The sequence below is a fragment of the Globicephala melas genome, chromosome 2 (assembly GCF_963455315.2).
Source record: "Globicephala melas chromosome 2, mGloMel1.2, whole genome shotgun sequence".
In the NCBI taxonomy this organism is placed as follows: domain Eukaryota; kingdom Metazoa; phylum Chordata; class Mammalia; order Artiodactyla; family Delphinidae; genus Globicephala; species Globicephala melas.
This window is the reverse complement of record NC_083315.2, coordinates 10924755-10945253: the sequence shown is the minus strand read 5'-3', so window position 1 is coordinate 10945253 and position 20499 is coordinate 10924755. Positions and strand designations below refer to the sequence as shown.

At 41.9% G+C, this 20499-nt stretch overlaps 1 protein-coding gene across 5 annotated transcripts in view; it reads right to left on the bottom strand.

The window, feature by feature from the left end:
- Nucleotides 1–19281, bottom strand: part of ARHGAP21 (Rho GTPase activating protein 21) — a 168892-nt gene extending 149611 nt beyond the window's left edge. For all 5 annotated transcript variants that reach the window (XM_060292800.1, XM_060292824.1, XM_060292835.1 and 2 more), the window contains exon 1: nucleotides 19054–19281. The gene's annotated coding sequence lies outside the window, so the exon portion shown is untranslated. The remainder of the gene's footprint in view (nucleotides 1–19053) is intronic.
- Between the last annotated feature and the right edge of the window lie 1218 nt (nucleotides 19282–20499).

Below are 20499 nucleotides of genomic sequence, written 5' to 3'. Positions count from 1 at the left end.
TGTTCATTCTGAAAAGTCAAGAAATGAAAAAATAAGAGAGTTAAGGTTGAAAACATAAAGACTGATACTGTATAATAAAAACATTTCTGGAAAACCACACAACGAAGTTCTCTAATCAAATTCTATTCGTAGTTTAAAGTTCTATTTCTAGTCTTTTTTAATGGATAGCTCAGTATATGTCAGTGTCCTCTAACTAAATATTTGCTAAGCTTTCAGTTATTTGGATCAATTGTATGCATGTCTATTAATTAATGAGTTCAACATATAAAATGATCATTTACTCTTTGTCGGGCACCGTGATGGAAGCTATGAACACCCACAGGTGAATAAGCAAAGTCCCGCAGGGAATTTATATTCTGGTAGAAGAGACTAAAATTTGTCTAGAAATGATCATGCTTTGAGGTAGAACATGAGGTACCAAAGGACACACAGAGGAAAACCTCTAGGTATAGGCATCAGTTAGAGGTGAAATGAGGTTAAAAGGTGGGGTAGACTTGGGATATGCAGAATTGGAGGAAAGGGCATTCTAGAGTTAGTAAAGTAAGATCACGTAAGTAGCAAAGTGGGATGCATCCCTAGGGCCCAGTGAGCAGCTCAGGTTGACTGGACCATAGTTTGCAGAAAGGAGTTTAATGAGAGAGAAAGCTGAGAAGACAGGTAGGGACTAAAAAGTGCAGGACCTGGGCTTCCCTGGTGGTGCAGTGGTTAAGAATCCACCTGCCAATGAAGGGGACACGGGTTCGATCCCTGGTCTGAGAAGGTCCCACATGCCGCAGAGTAACTGAGTCTGTACACCACAACTACTGACACTGCGCTCTAGAGCCTATGCACCACAACTATGGAGCCCGCACGCCACAACTACTGGAGCCCACGCACCTAGAGCCCGTGCTCCTCAACAAGACAAGCCACTACAATGAGAAGCCTGCGCGCCGCAATGAAGAGTAGCCCCTGTTCACCATAACTAAAGCCCACGTGCAGCGACAAAGACCCAATGCAGCCAAAAATAAAGTAAATAAATAAATTTATTTTTTTTAAAGTGCAGGACCTTTTAACAATATAATCTAACAAGCTTAGAGTCTATTTAGTAGACAATGGGGGGGGTCACTAAAAGTTTTGAGGCATGTGACTGACACGACCAGGGTCCCTTCACGGTGGTTAGTCAAGTAGTAGCATGGTTGGCAGAGGGACTGCTGGATGGAGCCCACGTATAGAGAAGAGAATACAGTCAGAAATCTGAGCAAGGACCATGGCAACAGCTTAGGGATAGGGAAGTAAGAGCCTGATTAGGGGAGCTGTAATGGAAATAAAAGTATTGGGCAGTTTGAATCCATCTGACGTGTGATTTAATTGATTTTATGAGAGCTATTTTGGGAAGGGGAGCTTTGGGCGTGTTGACTTCAAAGTTCTGGCTGGACTTCATGTCCACCAGCAGGTGGAAAGCTGAGTCTGGATGTCAGAACAAGATCAGAGCTGAAAATACATTTTTTACCTTGTATCCGTCATGAGTGATAATCTAGTAAAGCAAGCCTCCGTCTTTAGTAACATTTTTCTAATTTGATCTTTGGTTATTCTTGTTCGATGAGTCGTCTCAAAAAATCTCATTAAGATTTTATTCAAATAGTATTAAATGGATAAATTAACTTGGAAAGAATTAACTTTCATTATATGAGAATAGAATATTGTGCTGTCCTATTAATGAACATAGATTTTTCTCTTCAGTTATTTGTCTTCTTTTATCACCCTTGGTGAAGTTTTATAATTTTTACAATGTCATTCCCACCTATTTCTTTTTTTCTTTTTTTAATAAATTTATTTATTTTTGGCTGTACTGGGTCTTCATTGCTTCGCATGGACTTTCTCTAGTTGCAGCAAGCAGGGGCTACTCTTAGTTGCGGTGTGTGGGCTTCTCTTTGCAGTGGCTTCTCTTGTTGTGGAGCACAGGCTCTAGGTGCACAGGCTTCAGTAGTTGTGGCACACAGGCTCAGCAGTTGTGGCTCACAGGCTCTAGAGCGCAGGCTCAGTAGTTGTGGCTCACGGGCTTAGTTGCTCCGTGGCACGTGGGATCTTCCCGGACCAGGGCTCAAACCTGTGTCCCCAGCTTTGGCAGGCAGATTCTTAACCACTGTGCCACCAGGGAAGTCCCTCTACCTATTTCTTATTGCACTTATTCTTAGGTATTTTATACTTTATAATGATTTGTGATTATATATTTTCAAACCATTTACTGGCATACAGAAAAATAATCGATTTTGCATATTTATTTTATAATCAACCAACTTACTGAACTCTCTCCTCAATTCTAAGAGCTTCTGTTTCCTCTTCTTTCTGACATTTGTATCTATTTATTTTTCTTATTTTATCAATACTTGGTGACTAGAACAATCAGAGCAATTGTGGAAAATAGCAATTACTAAGTGAAGAACTTCTAGATATTTCCTTAGTCCTTGCATATTCAGAAAAGTCCCTATGTCTTCTTCATAAATGAAAAAATGACTTTATTTTACCTGTGTTATCTGTTTTTCCTTTTTAAAGTTCTCATTTTGCTTTTTAAATCTTGCTTTGCCTTTTTATCCCATCCTGTCATCTTTTTGGGTTTTTTCTTCCTTCTTTGTCTTTCTGCTTTAATTCATTGAGACAGCATCTTCCTGCGCTTTGTGGAGGAAGGCAAAGAGATTCCTGAAATTCTTCAAAACTTTGTGGAGATTATTCTTTTCCTCTAGCCTTATACCACATTTTATAGACCCTTACTTTTCTTCTGTTTCTCATTCCTCAATCAGTTGAGATCTGGTCATACTTTTTTATCAACAGATAGAAGCGTGGACTGTCCTGACCCCACTCTGCAGATTTGTGGGAAGATGGAGGTCATTTCCTGAATCTACTGTTTGAGAGCAGGTTAAAGTGCTACTTGGCCACTTGCTGGTTTTTAGGGTAATTTTTTTTTTTTTTTTTTTTTGTGGTACGTGGGCCTCTCCCTGTTGTGGCCTCTCCTGTTACGGAGCACAGGCTCCGGACGTGCAGGCTCAGCGGCCATGGCTCACGGGCCCAGCTGCTCCGCGGCATGTGGGATCTTCCCGGATCGGGGCACGAACCCATGTCCCCTGCATCGGCAGGCGGACTCTCAACCACTGCGCCACCAGGGAAGCCCTAGGGTATTTTTAATTGTTGTGATTCTCCTCATGACATCTTATCTCACCCCTTGCACTTTGAAACTATGGAATGGTTGAAAAATTAATATCCTCACTAGGTACCTGTAATGGTTAATTTTTGTGTCAACTTGACTGGGCCATGGGGTGCCCAGATGTTTGATCAAACATTATTCTGGGTGTGTCTTTGAGGGTGTTTCTGGATGAGATTAATATTCGAATGAGTAGACTGAGTAAAGCAGATTACCTGCCCCAGTGTGGGTGGGCCTCATCCAATCAGTTGAAGGCCTGAATAGAAGAAAAAGGCTGAGGGAGAAGGAACTCCTTTTGCCTGACTGCCTTCCAGCTGGGGCATTGTTGTTTGTTTTTTGTTTTCTGTGCCTCTGAACTGAATCTGAAACACTGGCTCTTGGCACCTGCCAGCTTTTAGACTTGAACTACATGAGCAGTCCTCCTGAGTCTTCAGCTTGCCAACTGCAGCTCTTGGGACTTCTCAGCCTTCAACATTGGGTGAGTCAACTCCTTATAAAAAAAAGTCTCTTTCTATATACATTCCATTGGTTCTGTTTCTCTGGAGAACCCTGACTAATATAGCACTCCTACCGGCATTCCCTGATCTTGGCCCTCTCTGCCTTTGGAGCATGACACGTGGAGTCTACACCGGCCATATACTGATACTGCCACCAGTTTTCCTGAGCCCTACTTTCTGTGCCATCACTCTCTGGAATCAGAATCACCTCTGAATTAGAAAAATAAAAATGATAATGTAAATGTCTAACATTAATGGGAACTTACTAGGACTCAAGGGCTATGCTAAGAACTGTATACCTATTTTCCAGCTAATGCAAAAATACAGCAAGATGTGGGGCAAGGAGGAGTGGAGAGTGAGATGAGCAAGAAGAAAGTATCAGTGCTCTGGCTGCCAGATAAGGGTCTACAGACTAAGTACCACCTGCCCAATATTCCAGCTGGTACACGTACAGGGCCTCTGAGCGCAAGAATCACTGGAATGGTAAAAGTCATACTCCTGCCTCCTTCCAGGTGGTTTAGGCAAACTGTGAAGCAGTGTCTGGGAGATTATAGCAAGCTGAGCTAGACGGTGAACTCTGTGAGGCTGATTACAATTGTATTTATTGACAATATATTCCCAGTACCTTGCACTGTGGCTGGCATCAGATAAGTGCTTAGTATTTCCCATTAATGTTTGTCAAATCTACTTTTCCATTGGTCAAGATTCACCCCAAATTCTAATAAGTTGTATAACTGTCTTAATTTTCCTTGGGATAACTTTTCTTCTTTATTCTGTAGTTTCCTAGCTATTTTAATGGGCAGTTGGGAGAAATTTTATATTTTTTTAAACCAGAAGTCACCTTAATGAATTTTAAATGATATTGTATCAAAGCTGAGGAATGGCTTTACTACAGATCAATAAGACTACACAGGTCACAAATGGAATTAGTTGGTTAATGCATACGAGTCAGAAATATGAAGTGGGGGGGCTCCCCTGGTGGCGCAGTGGTTAAGAATCCACCTGCCAATGCAGGGGACATGGGTTCGAGCCCTGGTCCAGGAAGATCCCACATGCTGCGGAGCAACTAAGCCTGTGTGCCACAACTACTGAGCCTGTGCTCTAGAGCCCACAAGCCACAACTACTGAGCCTGCGTGCCAAAACTACTGAAGCTGGTGCGCCTAGAGCCTGTGCTCCGCAACAAGAGAAGCCACCGCAGTGAGAAGCCCACGCACCGTAATGAAGAGCAGCCCCCACTGGCCGCAGCTAGAGAAAGCCCGCGCACAGCAACAAAGACCCAATGCAGCCAAAAATAAATAAATTTTAAAAAAAGAAAAAGAAATATGAAGGAGGAACGTGGTTTTGTGACTGAGTAAATACCTCCATTGGTCAGAGTCCATTTCTCATCTGTGCAATGAACAAAATTACAGCCACCCCCTTGGGGTGTGTGTGTGTGTGTGTGTGTGTGTGTGTGTGTGTGTGTGTGTGTGTGTGTGTGTGTGTGTGTGTGTGTGTGTGTGTGTGTGTGTGTTGGGGGAAGAGGGGCTACAATATGTCTATTGCATGGCTACAAAACTGCTTTGCAAACTGCCTATCCTATATACATGTTAGATGTTTTGCCTGCTATCACTATGATCATTTTCTGTCTCGTGTGCTAATCTATGGACAACATCTTTCTGTGACCAAGATTCCAACCACATATTTTATCCTGTCGTTCCCAGAAGCAACAGTACAGTATTATACTCAATTTCTCTACCAGATTCAAGGGTCATGATCCCTTTGGCAGGGAGAGAGTTACTGTCAGGAATATCCTGTTGGATCCAGGACAAACCATTAAAAAGTTGCGTAAGTCTTTGTCAGCTCTGAGTTGTTATCCTGCAGGTGTTTTGCTATGTTGACACAGCTCATGTTTGCCCTGCTTTATTTATTGCTCTTTCTTTTGGAGGAAATCATAGAGAAAACAGGACTCATCCCACGGATGGAAACAGTTTCTCTATTTAGCTGCTGAACTCCTCGGGAAAGAGGGAAGAAATCAGTAAGAGACGCACGAATGAATAAAAAATATTCACCTTCAAAACACACTAAAAGAGCAATGAAGGATCCAGATTAGAAGAACCTGTGCCTAGTGGGAAGCAGCCGCAGAGCATCGGGAGATCAGCTCAGTGCTTTGTGACCACCTAGAGGGGTGGGATAGGGAGGGTGGGAGGGAGACGCAAGAGGGAGGGGGTACGTATACATATAGGTGATTCACTTTGTTGTACAGCAGAAACTAACACAACATTGTAAAGCAATTATACTCCAATAAAGATATTAAAAAAAAAAAGGAGAAGAACTTGTTCCAGAGGGACTCTTGAGCACCTGGAAATGCAGAGGAAAAAGTAAAAGCCAATTTGATTAATTTTAATTGAGTAAGTAATGCTTAATCACCAGTCATGTTCAAGGCTCTGACAGAGATACATAAAGGAAGTAAGATGCAGTTCCTGCCCTCATGTTCTTTATAGCTGAACAGAGACAATGAAGTGAGCAAACGATTCTAATATAAAGCAAACCACGAGAAAGTGGCTGTCGCCAACGTGACACCCCCATTCTAGTAGGTCTTTATTAATTATATGAACATATTTCTCAAATTATGTATTTTCTTGAAAATCATGTTAAAACCTTGTTCTCAAATACAGCACTTAATGAGTCCACTGAATAAACTTTCAGAGAATAAGATATGTGTTTGGGAAGAAATAAAGGTTTTAGAAAACCTAAGTAGCTTCTGTCCAGATGTCTGTCCCTGTGCTTGTTGATGGCCACTGGAAAGGCCGAGCATATAGGAAATAGTCTTCTTTCTAATATGAAAGGCATATTTGTGTCCCGTGGAATGAGCGGTATGTGTGGTATGAGAACAGGACCCAAGGTCACGGCAGGGCTCCCAGTTCTAACGCATATTTCCTGACTTAGGTCCCTCTGCATGGATCATGGCTTGTTGGGTATTCACACTCACAACTTCTACTGCATTTGTCCTAGGATGCTTAATTATTCTTGTAACTTTTAATTGTTCTCCCCTTTCTTCACAGTTCTCTGTCTTTGTTATGGTGGAGTTTCATTTCAGCCTTGAAACCCTTTCCATCTCACCTCCATTTCAGTAGCATGTTTTACAACAAAAATTGGTTCAGCAATTTTTTATTTCTTGAAACTTTTAACTCTTTGATGAAGTAAAGGCTCAGAATTTTTATACAATTCTTATAAACAGATGCATTTTAAGTCTGAAGAGATGTCATATATTTAATGTTTTAACGAAGTAGAAATTTAAAGCCTACTTAAAAAATTAAATATTCAGAAACACAAGCTTTATGAACTGTCACTCATCATCTGTTACAAGATTAGTATTTGTCTCATTTGTAAAGAACACGTAGGTAAGAATAAAATGCAGAAATCGAAAGCATACATCTTGAGCAAGTTCGATAAACGTATAATAAACCCATGAGACCACCACCCCAGTCAAGACAGCAAACATTTCCATCACTCCAGAAAGTTCTCTCATGTCTCTGCCAGTTACTCCTCAACACCCAGGGGCAACCACTGATCTGAATCCTATCACCATGGATCCATTTTGCCTGTTCTTTCACTTCCTGTATGGAGAGAGACAGTTTTTACGCTTTTGTGACTGCCTTCTTTCCACATTCTGTTTTTGAGATTGGTCAATATGGTTGAGTATGAATATACTGCACTATATGAATATACCACAAACTGTCCATTCAACTGCGGATGGATATTTGGGTTAGTTCTAGTTTTCGACTATTACTAATAAACATTTACAACTAACCCAAGTCCACTTTCAAGTAGTTTCCTCACATACATCCACTGATCAATTCTCTGCAGCATACCTGAGGCGGACCTTTCTCTTTTTGTGCAAAACTCTCCTCCTTATTACTCTGTCCTGAATACTCCAGCTCCCACAGTCTCTCTGGACTCTGAGTGCCACCTCCTCAATTCAAGAAGTCACTGGGTTTTGCCTGGTTTTCTCTCTCTGTGCTGAAACCTAGAAGCTCCCAAACTCTCGCAAGCTCATAAGCTTAGGCAATCATAGCGCTCCCCTTTCTTACCTTCTGTTTCTCAGGGATCACTGTCCTTCATTGCCTGATACTGTGTCTTCAAAGTCATTGTTTCATATATTTTGTGTGGGTTGATTTACTGATTTATTTATCGATTTTTGGTTGTTGCTTGGTTGTTGCAGGTGGGAGAGTAAAACTGAGCTGGAAGCAGAGGTTCGTATTTCATAATTTTATTTTTTTATAAATTTATTTATTTATTTTTGGCTGTGTTGGGTCTTTGTTGCTGTGCGAGGGCTTTCTCTAGTTGCAGCGAGCTGGGGCTACTCTTTGTTGTGGTGTGCGGGCTTCTCATCGCGGTGGCTTCTCTTGCTGCAGAGCACGGGCTCTAGGCGCATGGGCTTCAGTAGTTGTGGCACGGGGGCTCAGTAGTTGTGGCTCACAGGCTCTACAGTGCAGGCTCAGTAGTTGTGGGGCACGGGCTTAGTTGCTCTGCGGCATGTGGGATCTTCCCAGACCAGGGCTCGTACCCGTCTCCCCTGCAATGGCAGGTGGATTCTCAACCACTGCACCACCGGGGAAGCCCTTCATAATTTTTGATGCTATTTCAAATGGATTGTTATTTTCTTTTTTTCTTTCTTTTTTTTTTTTTTTTGTGGTATGCGGGCCTCTCACTGTTGTGGCCTCTCCCATTGCGGAGCACAGGCTCCAGATGCACAGGTTCAGCAGCCATGGCTCACGGGCCCAGCCGCTCCGCGGCATGTGGGATCTTCCCGGACCGGGGCACGAACCTGCGTCCCCTGCATCGGCAGGCGGACTCTCAACCACTGCACCACCAGGGAAGCCCTGTTAACTATTCTTTTTCCATTTGCTTGTTTCTAATACTTAGAAATACAACTGATTTTTTTTTCCATCTTAACCTCCAAACAAGTATGGTTTTAACAAGATCATTGGATCCCTGGACCACTGGATTAGGGAGGAAGAACTCACAGCTGAATGGAGAAATTACTAACAAGGCTACATGGAGGAGGTGGGACTTGAAAGATATGTAGAATATAGCATAGATAAAAGCTTCAGCATGAACAAAGCACAGAAGAAGGCATAACCAAGGATTCCAAGTTGTTCCATTTGAATGAAAGATCGATTGTGAGTAGAGGATTTGAGAAAAGGGAAGTCTCCACATGTATGATATACAAACATAAAACTTCTGTGGGAAAGCCTTCTCTGAGCCTCCAGATCAGGGGACGTTATTTGAAATAACCTTAACTTCTCATTCATAAAGTGCTGACAATTCGAATTAACTTTTCGTTTGCCCATTCATGCAATATTTGTCTGCCATACGAGACTGAAAATTCAGTGAGGGCCTGAATCAGGCCTGTTTTTCTCATCACTGTATTTCCAGCACTTAACAATGAATATTCATCGAAGGAATGAATAAATGGAACCAGGATAAGAAGTCTGAATTTGATTTCATATGCAATCAGAGTCTTTAAACGTATGTGCTGTAGGAGAATGATTTGTCCAGAGTTGTGTGTTAGGAAGATTTTTCTGGCAGCATGTAGTGAATGAATTAGAGGGAAGCGAGGATGAAGAGAGGCTACGGGAATAGTTTCGACAGGAGGCAAGGTAAGCCTGAGCCATGGCGGTGTCATAGAAATTGGAAGGAAACAGATAAAAAGGATTCTGTGGAGGGCAAACCCACAAAATATGAAAATTGTGGAGGAGAAGGAACAGAGAAGTCACATATACCTGACATTTTGAGAGTGGGGAATTAGGAGGAAAATGGTGCCGTTTATAGAAATAGCAGTCTATTAGGAAGAGCTGGTTTTGGGGAGGGAGCTGTCAATCTTGAGTGTTAATCACCTACGGGCTTTCTAAGTGGCAACTGGAAACAGTGTGGATCTCGAAACAGAGCTGTGGATTAGGAACGTAGACATGAGAATCGTCCAGCTAAAGGGGATACTTAGCCAGGTGAGATTGGTGAGAGAGACAGAGAGAGAGGGAGAGGGAAAGGAGAAGGAGAAACCCAAAGACACAATTTCAGGGGTATTAACTTTAGGAGGCAGGAGAAAGTCTACAAAAGATAGGAATGAAGAAACTTTTCTAAAGTAGGGAACAGAACCCATAGAGTGTTACATTGTGAAAGGAGAGCGTTTGAGGCTACTTAGCTAAATATATAGAAAGCTTGAGTAACACGAAGACAGAAAGGGCCATTGGCTCTGATCATTAGACTATGAACAAACTTCAAGATAATAACACATGTATTCTAAGAATCACTTGGCTCTTAAAATAATCCATTAAGGCAAAGGGCGGGGGGCATTATTACCCCCACTATGTAGATGAAGCAGCAGAATCTCAGAGAGTTCAAGTGGCTTCCTCAAGGCCACACAGACATGAAGCATCAGAGCTGGATTGTACCCCAGTGCCATCCTTGATATCGTCCTCTAATACCACACTGCATCCGATTCTTTCTAAGATTCTTCAGAAAAATGTGTTTGTTCTCAGATCTATACTCTGTTTTAATTCACCTCATTATTGTCTATTTCCCTAGGAAGCTTATAAAAGCACTTGGATCCTGCTAATATAAAGATTGATATCAGTAGCTACTGTCAATAACTTAGAAGGAGTAAAGGCTCAGAATCCTTGTTTACCATCAGAGGGTGTTGTTTCTTGAAATAACACAGGTAAATAAATATTAGGGGATTTCTTTTTCTGTTACAGCAGCGAACACCAACTAAGGAGAAGGTCAAGTTTTCCTCATCAATTCTATAAGTTCCCTTAGGTTCAAACTTGATTAAGGACTCAGGTATTCACTTACTTCATCTAATTAGTGACTTACAGTTATTATCCTAAAGTCATATAAGAACATCAGTAGCATTTTAAATATCAGTAACACTTTATTAGAGTACTATAAGGCCCAGAACAACAGGCTTGTTGTCCCAATGTTATCAAATATTCATCCTGAAAGGCACAGGTGTGTGGTGAGGGGTGGAGAAAAGGCTCAGAGGATTCTGGTTTACTAATTTACTATTTTTTTTAAATACAGATTTGTTATTTATTTATTATTATTGTTATTTGGCTGAGTCAGGTCTTAGTTGGGGCATGCGGGATCTTTATTGTGGTAGGCGGGCTTCTCTCTAGTTGTGGTGTGTGTGCTTTCTCTCTCTAGTTGTGGCGCGCAGGCACCAGGGCATGTGGGCTCTGTAGTTTGCGGCACGCAGTCTCTCTAGCTGAGGCGCAAGGGCTCAGTAGTTGTGGCTCGCGGGCTTAGTCGCCCCGCAGCATGTGGGATCTTACTTCCCTGACTAGGGATCGAACTCACATCCCCTGCATTAGAAGGCGGATTCTTTACCACTGGACCACCAGGGAAGTCCCCTACTTTTTTTCTTTTTTTTCTTTTTTTTTTTATCTTAAGAAAGAAGAAAGACATCGGAGAGAATTAAGCTGATAGGCTTGGTCACTGTCTTAAATAAGAAGCTAATATGAGATGATAATATGAACAATATGTGCTGTTGTCATCTTCCAAAACTTCTATAACAAATAAACAAGAAAATAACTGTTCTACCTGTAGAATCTGTTGTTAGAATCTGTGAGTAGAGTCTTGGGGCTGCTGACTTCTGTGATGGGCATTTACATGTAGGAAGAATTGACCCCATAGCAATCAGTGGTCATTAAAATGCTTCCTATGAGTCCAAAGAGGCTGGTTCATTTAGTTCAGAGAAGAGTTGCAGTTACTGTCCTGAAAGGCTTCATGTCAAGGCCTCACAGAAGGAGGGCAGCCCCTCTGAGCAAGAGAGAGCTCTTTATCATGAGCAAATAAAGGTGTGAGCATGCTCTGAAAGGTATGCATAGCTGTCTCACTAGTGCCTCAGAACGTAAAGCTCACACCGCAGTTTTGGGTAGTTTGTTCTTTCTTTGAGGGTCTCCATTTGGTGGGTATGCTGACCCCTTTGACTAGGACTACAGTTTCTTTATGAATTGGTATGATTTTTCAGAAGAAAATGAGGACAATTTTAAGAGCATCTCCATGGATATTCACTTTCCCCTTTTCCAAAAAGTAATGAGACGAGCCTACAGGCTTGGTTCCATTTTGGTCAAATTGCAAATATGTGACATTTTAGGAATCTTGGGCTGTTTTATTCTTCACACCCACTTAACCACAGTTTGGTGACTGGGGTATGATGGAATAAAGCAGTTCTGTAGAATCAGTGCAGTTCTGTTTCTGGGATTTTGTAGCAACTATGGTTTCAGGAGAGAATGGAAAAAATAAACACACTTAGCAACTCAAAGGCCAGCTGCTTTAAAACTGGCTTGGACATTCTGGACTCATCACCATGACGGTTTCTTTTTTGTTGCTGTTGTTCTAAATTGTAAACAGACTTGTGTGGATTCTTCTTTTGTATATTTATATTTGGGGAAGGAGCAGATGGGGGCATTCCTCTTTTCTACATTTATATAAACTTCAGAAATCTAAAAACGTAAGGCCCAGATTTCATATTTTTTGAAAACTAAGAGAAAAGACTTGACAGAAATGTAATTGATGACTACTGGTACCATTTCCTTCCACTTTAAGGGAAACTGGATAATAGTATCCTCCCCCTAAGTAACACTCTCTAGCCTAGAGTGTCAAAGAGCTTTAGAAAACATTAATTTAGACTCAGAGACCTCAACTGTACTGACTTGCATTATAAGGAATGCAAGAGAAATGTGATATAGAAGCTTAATTAGTAGAGGTTAACTGAATTACCCAAGTTTATACAGCAGCATGCCTGGAGGTTACCCATTCACTGAGTATCCCCTCTTTAGGTCTGGGTAAAGCTCTTGAAATTGAATTCCCATTACTATGGTGCATCCAATAATTTTGTACCTTCTATGATACCCAAAGATATATATCTTTTATATATACATCATGATGGGGCACCCTCACAATATGGTAGAAAGTGTGCTGCCTGGAAATACAGAACCTAATCCCAGCTACACCATTGCCTGAGTTCTGCGACCTCCAGTATGGCATTTTCACAGAACCCTAGACATCATTTTGGAGAAACCGTAAAAATAAAGGGTATAGTAGATATTTGGGAGGTAACTCACCAAAATTTATTCTTTTCTTCTGCTTAAAGTACTCTGAGGTTTTTTTGGATTTTTTTGCAGGGCGGGGGGGGGGGGGAATCTCTTTATGAATCTATTGTATATTAGTCATGAAATTATAGTAATTACAGTGGGATTGACCCAGGCATGGGCCTGATTGGCTTAAACCCAGAACGTTCTATCTCTCTCGCCACAGGATTACTGAGAGATAAACATAATTAAATTTGGGTCAGTGAGACATGTCCATACAGAGGGTAAGACTTCTGAGAAGTTATTTCCCTCACTCTTCTAAGTACTCCCCCCACCCCACCCACCCAAGTTCTTCTTCCTCTGATGGGAAGGTCTGGAACTACTAGCTATTGTCACCATGAATGGATCTGACCTTAAGACAAGCTGAGGCACTGGGGGGAGGGGAGGAAGTGAGGGGAGGGTAGACATGAGAGATAAACAGGAGGAGGAACCCACATGGCTTTAAGAACCCTGAGTAAGTCCTGGATTATCCAACTATGTGAACCAAAAAATTCCCCACTCTCCCATTCTTTGGTTAAGTCATTTGGGGCCAGGTTTTCTTCTACCTGCAACCAAAAGCATCCTTATTGCTACAAAGGGGTTGAATTAGAATGTAGTCACTACAACCACACTGGCCAATAGAAATTTCTGTGATGGTGAAAATATTCTGTAAAGGCACTGACCAACATGGTAGCTACACGTGTCTGTTGAGTTGTAGCTGGTGAATGAGAAAAGCAGTTTTTGATCGAATTAGTTAAAATTTCAATAGTCACATACAGCTAGTGGCTACTACTCTGGACAGCACATCACTGGATAGACTTTAAGATCTCTGATAGTTCTAACATTGTTTGATTTTATGAGTGTACTCAGTGCCCGTAACACCCACGAATAGATCCAAATGTGACTGAAACTAAAATCTTTTGCCAACACACACAAGACATCTGATTTCCAGTAAGAAGGGAGACATGAGGTTTATGTTTTCAATTAAAGCTGCTATGGCAGCTAATTTATGAGCAGATGATAAAAAGATCAATATGCACTACTTCTTTCCACATTAGGCATTTTATAGCTGGGAGGACTTGGACAAACTACATGAAATCTCTAATGATATTTTGAGGATTAACTGAGATAATGCATGTAAAGGATTCAGCACAGAATCTTGCCCAGAATAAACTTCAGTGAATGGCAGTTGTGCCTGCTGCCACTACTGTTACTCAAGACAGACATTGATGACCAAATGTCACCACCCCTTAGTATCTAGAACCGCCTCTATCTGACTGAGTAGACCAGTGATAGATCACTGACATATTGAAGTTGGAAAAGGCTTAGAGAGCAAGTAATCCAATGAGATATAGTTGCAGAGGGTTAAACTAAGTCTCAGTCATCCAAGTGACCAGGAAGTTAGTACAGGAGAGAAATTAAAACCAAGACCTCCTGGTTCAAAATTCAGGGCCCTGGGTATTTTCTTTTACTGTACTTTATTTTGCTTCACATTTCCCCAGATTTTTCACACTTCCTGGCATTTTCTATTCAACTTAGCAAACAAGTTAATACTGGTGACTTATAGAAAACTCCATTTGCATTCTAGGCAGTTTTACAATAAGATAATCTTTTCAAGATCACTTAACCTCATGGTTAACTCTACCTTCACTCTTCAAGAAGTGATGGGGGGGCTTCCCTGGTGGCGCAGTGGTTGGGAGTCCGCCTGCCGATGCAGGGGACACGGGTTCATGCCCCAGTGCGGGAAGATCCCACATGCCGCGGAGAGGCTGGGCCCGTGAGCCATGGCCGCTGAGCCTGCGTGTCCGGAGCCTGTGCTCCACAACGGGAGAGGCCACAACAGTGAGAGGCCTGCATACCGCAAAAGAAAAAAAAAAAAAGAAGTGATGGGAAGGCTTTGGTTGTCAATGTTATTCAATGTCTGGAGCATAGCTGTTTAAAAGATTTCAAAAATTCAACACTGTTTGGATCTCTTTCTCTATTTCCTTTTTTTTTTTTCTTAGCAGAGACAAAAATCTTTTTCTTGAGTTTCTAGTATTGTATTAGTATGGTCAAAGGTGGAATCGTGGTATAAATTCCTTACCGGATCACAGATTTTCCTCTTTACTTCCTTCTCTTGTTCATGGGCTGCCATTTTGTCGCTTTCAAAATGGAGCAAACAAGGCTTAAAAACAAAATCCCTGCTGATTCAACACTGAGTTAGTTCATCTATGGGTCAAGGTGACAGGACATAGCTCACTAACAATTTATCACTAAATAAGCAGATACGGTTTGTTCTGCACCTCCAAGTTCAGAAGTTTCAAAGTCATCTCAATTCTGCCCATGGCACTAGAGGGATGAACTGGTTAGAGTGTGAATTTTGCAGCTGCACTACCTCATTAAAAAGTTATTATTAGGGCTTCCCTGGTGGCGCAGTGGTTGGGAGTCTGCCTGCCAATGCAGGGGACGCGGGCTCGTGCCCCGGTCCGAGAGGATCCCGCATGCCGCGGAGCGGCTGGGCCCGTGAGCCATGGCCACTGAGCCTGCGCGTCCGGAGCCTGTGCTCCGCAACGGGAGAGGCCACAGCAGTGAGAGGCCCGCGTACCACACACACACACACAAAAAAGTTATTATTAGATTGATATTCTTATTAGTGATCAACACATTACGGCAGAAAGTCAGAATGAAGAGGTGAGACCCCATATGAGTTAACTTTGCATTACATTGCTTCTACATGGATCTATACCTTTTAAGCTATTGTATGAAATTATCTACAAGTATTTTGAAGGAAAGATATGATTTACAGAGACTTTTTTTGTCTTGCCATCCATCTCAGGCCATACCAGATGTTCTAAGAGGATCACCTCAACTACCTGAAAAGGGAGAAAGAGTCCTATTCTTCCATACTCTTAAAAAAAAAAATTATATGTATATATATATGTGTATATATATATATATACACATATATATATATAATATCAGTAGACCGTTCTTTCCATGGCTGTAAGAAAGAGAAAAAAGGTGTTCCTAGGGCTGCTACATCTTTTTCCTGTCTCATAAGGAAGTTTAGGGGAACAAACATTTTCTCCAAATAAATGTGTGCCTTTTTTGATGCCAAAGAATTGGTTTTCCCAAACACTGTTACATATTAGTCTTCTAAGATGACACACACAGACTATATATATATATATATATATATATATAGTCTTCTAAGATGATACACACAGACTATATATATATATAGTCTGTGTGTATCATCTTAGAAGACTATATATATATATATATATATATATATTTCAACTACTTTAGGGTTTAAATTGGCTTTGGGTGGCTAGGGTGGAAACTAATCATGGATTTCAAAATTATTTCTAGGAAATATCACCCAAGCTCCAAAAAGGAGACTACAAATTTTCAGAACAAACTCCACTGGAGAAGCTGGGAACTTGCTATATTTCAATCAGGTTTAAAATCTGAATGATATTAGCTCAAACATTTTTTAACAATATAATTAAATTTATGAGCAACAGTACAAAATAAAATAACAAATTCTAAAAATATAATAATGAAGGTTATATGAAAAACTTTAAAATGTAAAGCATTAATGCACACGAAAGGCTACCAGGCCTCTTCAGGAAGGCATTTGAACACTGGTAACCAAAAAAATGTCCTATTGGAAAAATAAATGTTATGGTTGATATACACATCCAAAAGATGCGATAGGTCAATGTTAATCATATCATCCATTGCAGTTTCTTCACTTTGAAAGCACTGAGAGATCCAGTAGTGAGTCATAACTGTTATTTCCAAACTAGATCAATTCTGAAGGAAACCTATTCCTGAGACTAACTGATAAATGTCATTTGTAATGGGAAACATTTGCTTTCTGGCTAGTTAAGTGCATTTAGGTAGACAGTAATGAGTTGCAGCTGAAGGGTGGAGCGCCTCTAAAAGGAAGTATACTTTTTCTTTGCCAAATATAATGAAAAAAGTATGACTTCCAACTGGCCCACTATTGATATTCATTCAAGAAAGATTCTTGCAATATGACTCTTTCACAGGAAAAAAAAAACACTGGAAAATCAGAAGAGTGGATTATTACAGTTCAATAAACAGTGAGGAGATGTAAGAAGAATAATCCCGATTTATCACTATAGAAACGAAGACACAGATGAAAACAAAAAATAGACACGGCTTAAAGTACAGGAAAATAAGTGTATGATAAACCACATATTAGAATGGGCTAATTTTTGTTTTAGTTACAAATAAATCCAAAATCTCAGGTGCTCAAGACAATAACGGTTTATTTTTCACTCTGCTCCACGTCTGGCATGGGTTTGCAAGGGGGGGTTTGCTCATCCTTAAAAACACTGACTTGAGGGAAGTTTCTAGTTGGTATGCCGCAGGGATCTAGTCTGTTAAACATTTCTCCTGGTGATCTGATTTAGGACACTGACTGAACTCCAAATTATGTTTGCAGACAAACGATGGCAGACTGGAAGATGTAGCTAATATGGCCTTAATAGGCTGTAACAATGGGTCCAAGAAAACAAGTTGAGGTTTCAAAGAGTTAAAAGTATAACCCTACACTTGAGTCTAAACGATGTAAACCATATATCCCAAAGAGGGGACATATTAAAAAAAATTTTTTTTTTCTCGTAGGAGGTATGGTTTAGAAAGAGAACGTACGGGAAAGATTTCAGGATTTCAATTTACTATAAGCACGATCTGAGTCATCAGGGTTAAGTGATTGTGAAAATAACCAGGTGAAACTGAGTTGAAAAGCAATCACACGAAGAGTCCCTGAAAGTCTTTCTTGAGGCCAGAGTTTACCAGGGGATTTGCATTTACTTCTCAGGACCATATTTTAATCAGGGGACAATGACAAATGAGAACAGGGTCACTCAGGATGGCGGGGAAGAATCACATCACATGAAGGATAGTTGAAGGATCTAAGGGTGTGGAACCTGAAAATATAAGACTAAAGAAAAGGTGGTCTTCAAGTATCAGAAAATCTGGTATGAAATCCCATGAAAGAAAGATGACACTTGCTCCCTCTTCTCCCAGAGGGCAGAATCATTCATTCATTCATTCATCATTCAACAAACATGTATTGAGCACCTATTACTTTTTACTAAGCAAGATTTTAGAGGTACAGGAATAAAAGCAACCCCAAAAACACAGTCTAATGCAGACGAAGGACAAGTTCCAGCTTTCTGAGACTTGCATTTATGTCTCTCATGGCAGCACTGTTCCTTGGGCTGGCATAGCCCCCGGGCAATGTGCTGTCTTCTGTGTGGGACTGGTTTATTGTTCAGACTCATGGTCTGTATGGTGTACCTGACCCTGTCACCATCCAGCAAAAATCTTTCAAAAGCTCCCAGTTACCTTTACAATAAAATCTAAAATCCCAAGGGCACCCAAGGCTGTTTTCAAAATCTCTGTTTTCATCAATATCTCCTGCCACCCCTAACGCCAGCTATTTTACTTTTTTTTTTTTTTTTTTTGCGGTACGCGGGCCTCTCACTGTTGTGGCCTCTCCCGTTGCGGAGCACAGGCTCCGGACGTGCAGGCTCAGCGGCCATGGCTCACGGGCCAGCCGCTCCGCGGCATGTGGGATCTTCCCGGACCGGGGCACGAACCCGTGTCCCCTGCGTCGGCAGATGGACTCTCAGCCACTGCGCCACCAGGGAAGCCCTCCAGCTATTTTAAATTAATTTCAGTTCCCTAAGTGTGCCGTGCTTTCTCGCTGCCTTCACAACGCTGTGTGCCCTTCCTCATTGCCAGCCCCCCAGCTGACTTCTGTTTTTCCAACATGACAACTCAGTCACTGCCTACATCGGGAAGCCTCCATGACTCCCACTGGCGGTGTTCCATGACCCTTCCTCCGGGCTCCGTGGCACACAGTGCCCCTTCATTACTTATCCTAGTGAACTGTCAGTTACCTAGAAACTCCCTGAAGACAGGAGTGTTTCCTCTTGGTACGTCAGCACCAGCTGCAGTGGGTGGCACAGAGCTGGTCCTCAGAAGTGCCTGTGAAACGTATCAACGAATGAAGGGTTCCGACTGAGGCAACAGGTAAGTATTCCCTGTAACAACTTTCAACGAAGTATAATCTATAAAAACATTGAATCACTATGTTGTACACCTGAATCTAATACTGTAAATCAACTATACTTCAGTTAAAAATAAACAGATCAGTATTCCCAAAGACTGAGCTGTTCACTGACTTTCAACTTTTGAAAATGAAGCTAAATAAAGGAAATGTGAGAGAGATCTTCAGAAACTCACTTCTAAGGTCAAGACCACCGTTGACTTCCAGGCAACAGGCATCCTAAATCAGCCAGGTAACAGGAAGCACTCCCCGAAACTTGCTTCACAGGGACGCAGGGAGAGGATGAGGATGGATTATTGACAGTCATCATCAAAAGGTGATATCCATTCGCTGCTTTGTAAGTTGTGCTGGCGTCGCAGGGGGCATCCAGCATTTCTCTCCCGTGTGAAGGCTGGCACCAGGCAGTCCATGCGTCGGGGCAGTAAAACAATCTCGCATGAAGGGCAGCACGTTGTCCGTGGGCAGTGCCAGCCCAAGGAAACAGTGCTGCCTTTGAGAGACACAAAGAGCCACTGTCCTTGCCTCTTTTTTTCTTCTTCGAAAACTGTAAGAGTCCAAAACTCGCTGTGGAGATAACAAAGGCTCCTCGCAGGCTGAGCAGAAGGCTGTAGTCAGTTCACCTGTAGAGCCCCAGCCAAAACGAGCCCATGGGCCACAGCCCACAAGATTAAGGTAGTCAAGCATCCTTTTCACCTGGACTGTAATCTGAAAGAAAAATAAGCTTTGCAGAAAAAAAAAAAGAATGTCCCTTTTTTTCTCTGCCTCTATCGGTTCTGGACTGCCCTGTTCTCAACAACAAAGAGAACTGGCTCCCACAAGCCAGGATGTCTTCTTGGTAATGTTTACCGCACATGCTGGTATCTTCCACGATGCTTCCATTATATTCACTTACTATAAAAAGACTTAGCAGTTATTTCAGCAAAGACTGAGGGACCATCCATAGAGCAGGTCCTGCACTAAATGGGAGGTTGGACTGACTGACCACTGAGATCCCTTCCTGGTTCTGTAATTAGAAGGCTGGGAGAGGGAACTTGTAATTCATTCAAACCTGTGGTCACCCGGTAGTCACATTAATAGCCAAACGGCTCAACTGTGGAGAGTGCCGCCAAGGATTCAAGTGCAGAGGGCAAGAGAGGTTAGGAGAGAACAGAGGGAAGAGGAGGGCTAAGAGACAGGGCTGAAGCAAAGAAGAAAACTGACTTCAGTCTACACTGGGCACTCGCTATGTTTCACGCAGGAGCTCGCAACACAGAGATGAAATTCACATTGCTTTGAGGCAAGGAGTGAACAGAGACCTGTACCCAGGCCACTCCGACGCAATGGAATGGGTGCCACGGTACTTCTGTGCCGTGCAGGTGGCACAGAGTGTCTGCAGGCAGCATAAAACAAGACTTCAATGAGGTGACGAGTGAGCTTAAGCTTAAGAATGAAAAACAGCTGATTTAACTTGGAAGGAGGGCTTGGGAAGATAGCCTACATAGAAAGGATTGCAAAGGCAAAGTAGTGAAGCATGAGAGAACGTGGCAGGCGTGAAGAGCTGCAGGTGGTCCCTTGGCATGGTTGGTGTAGAGGACACCTGTGAAAAGACGGCAGCAGTATTGAGAAATCGGTGGCTACCAGAC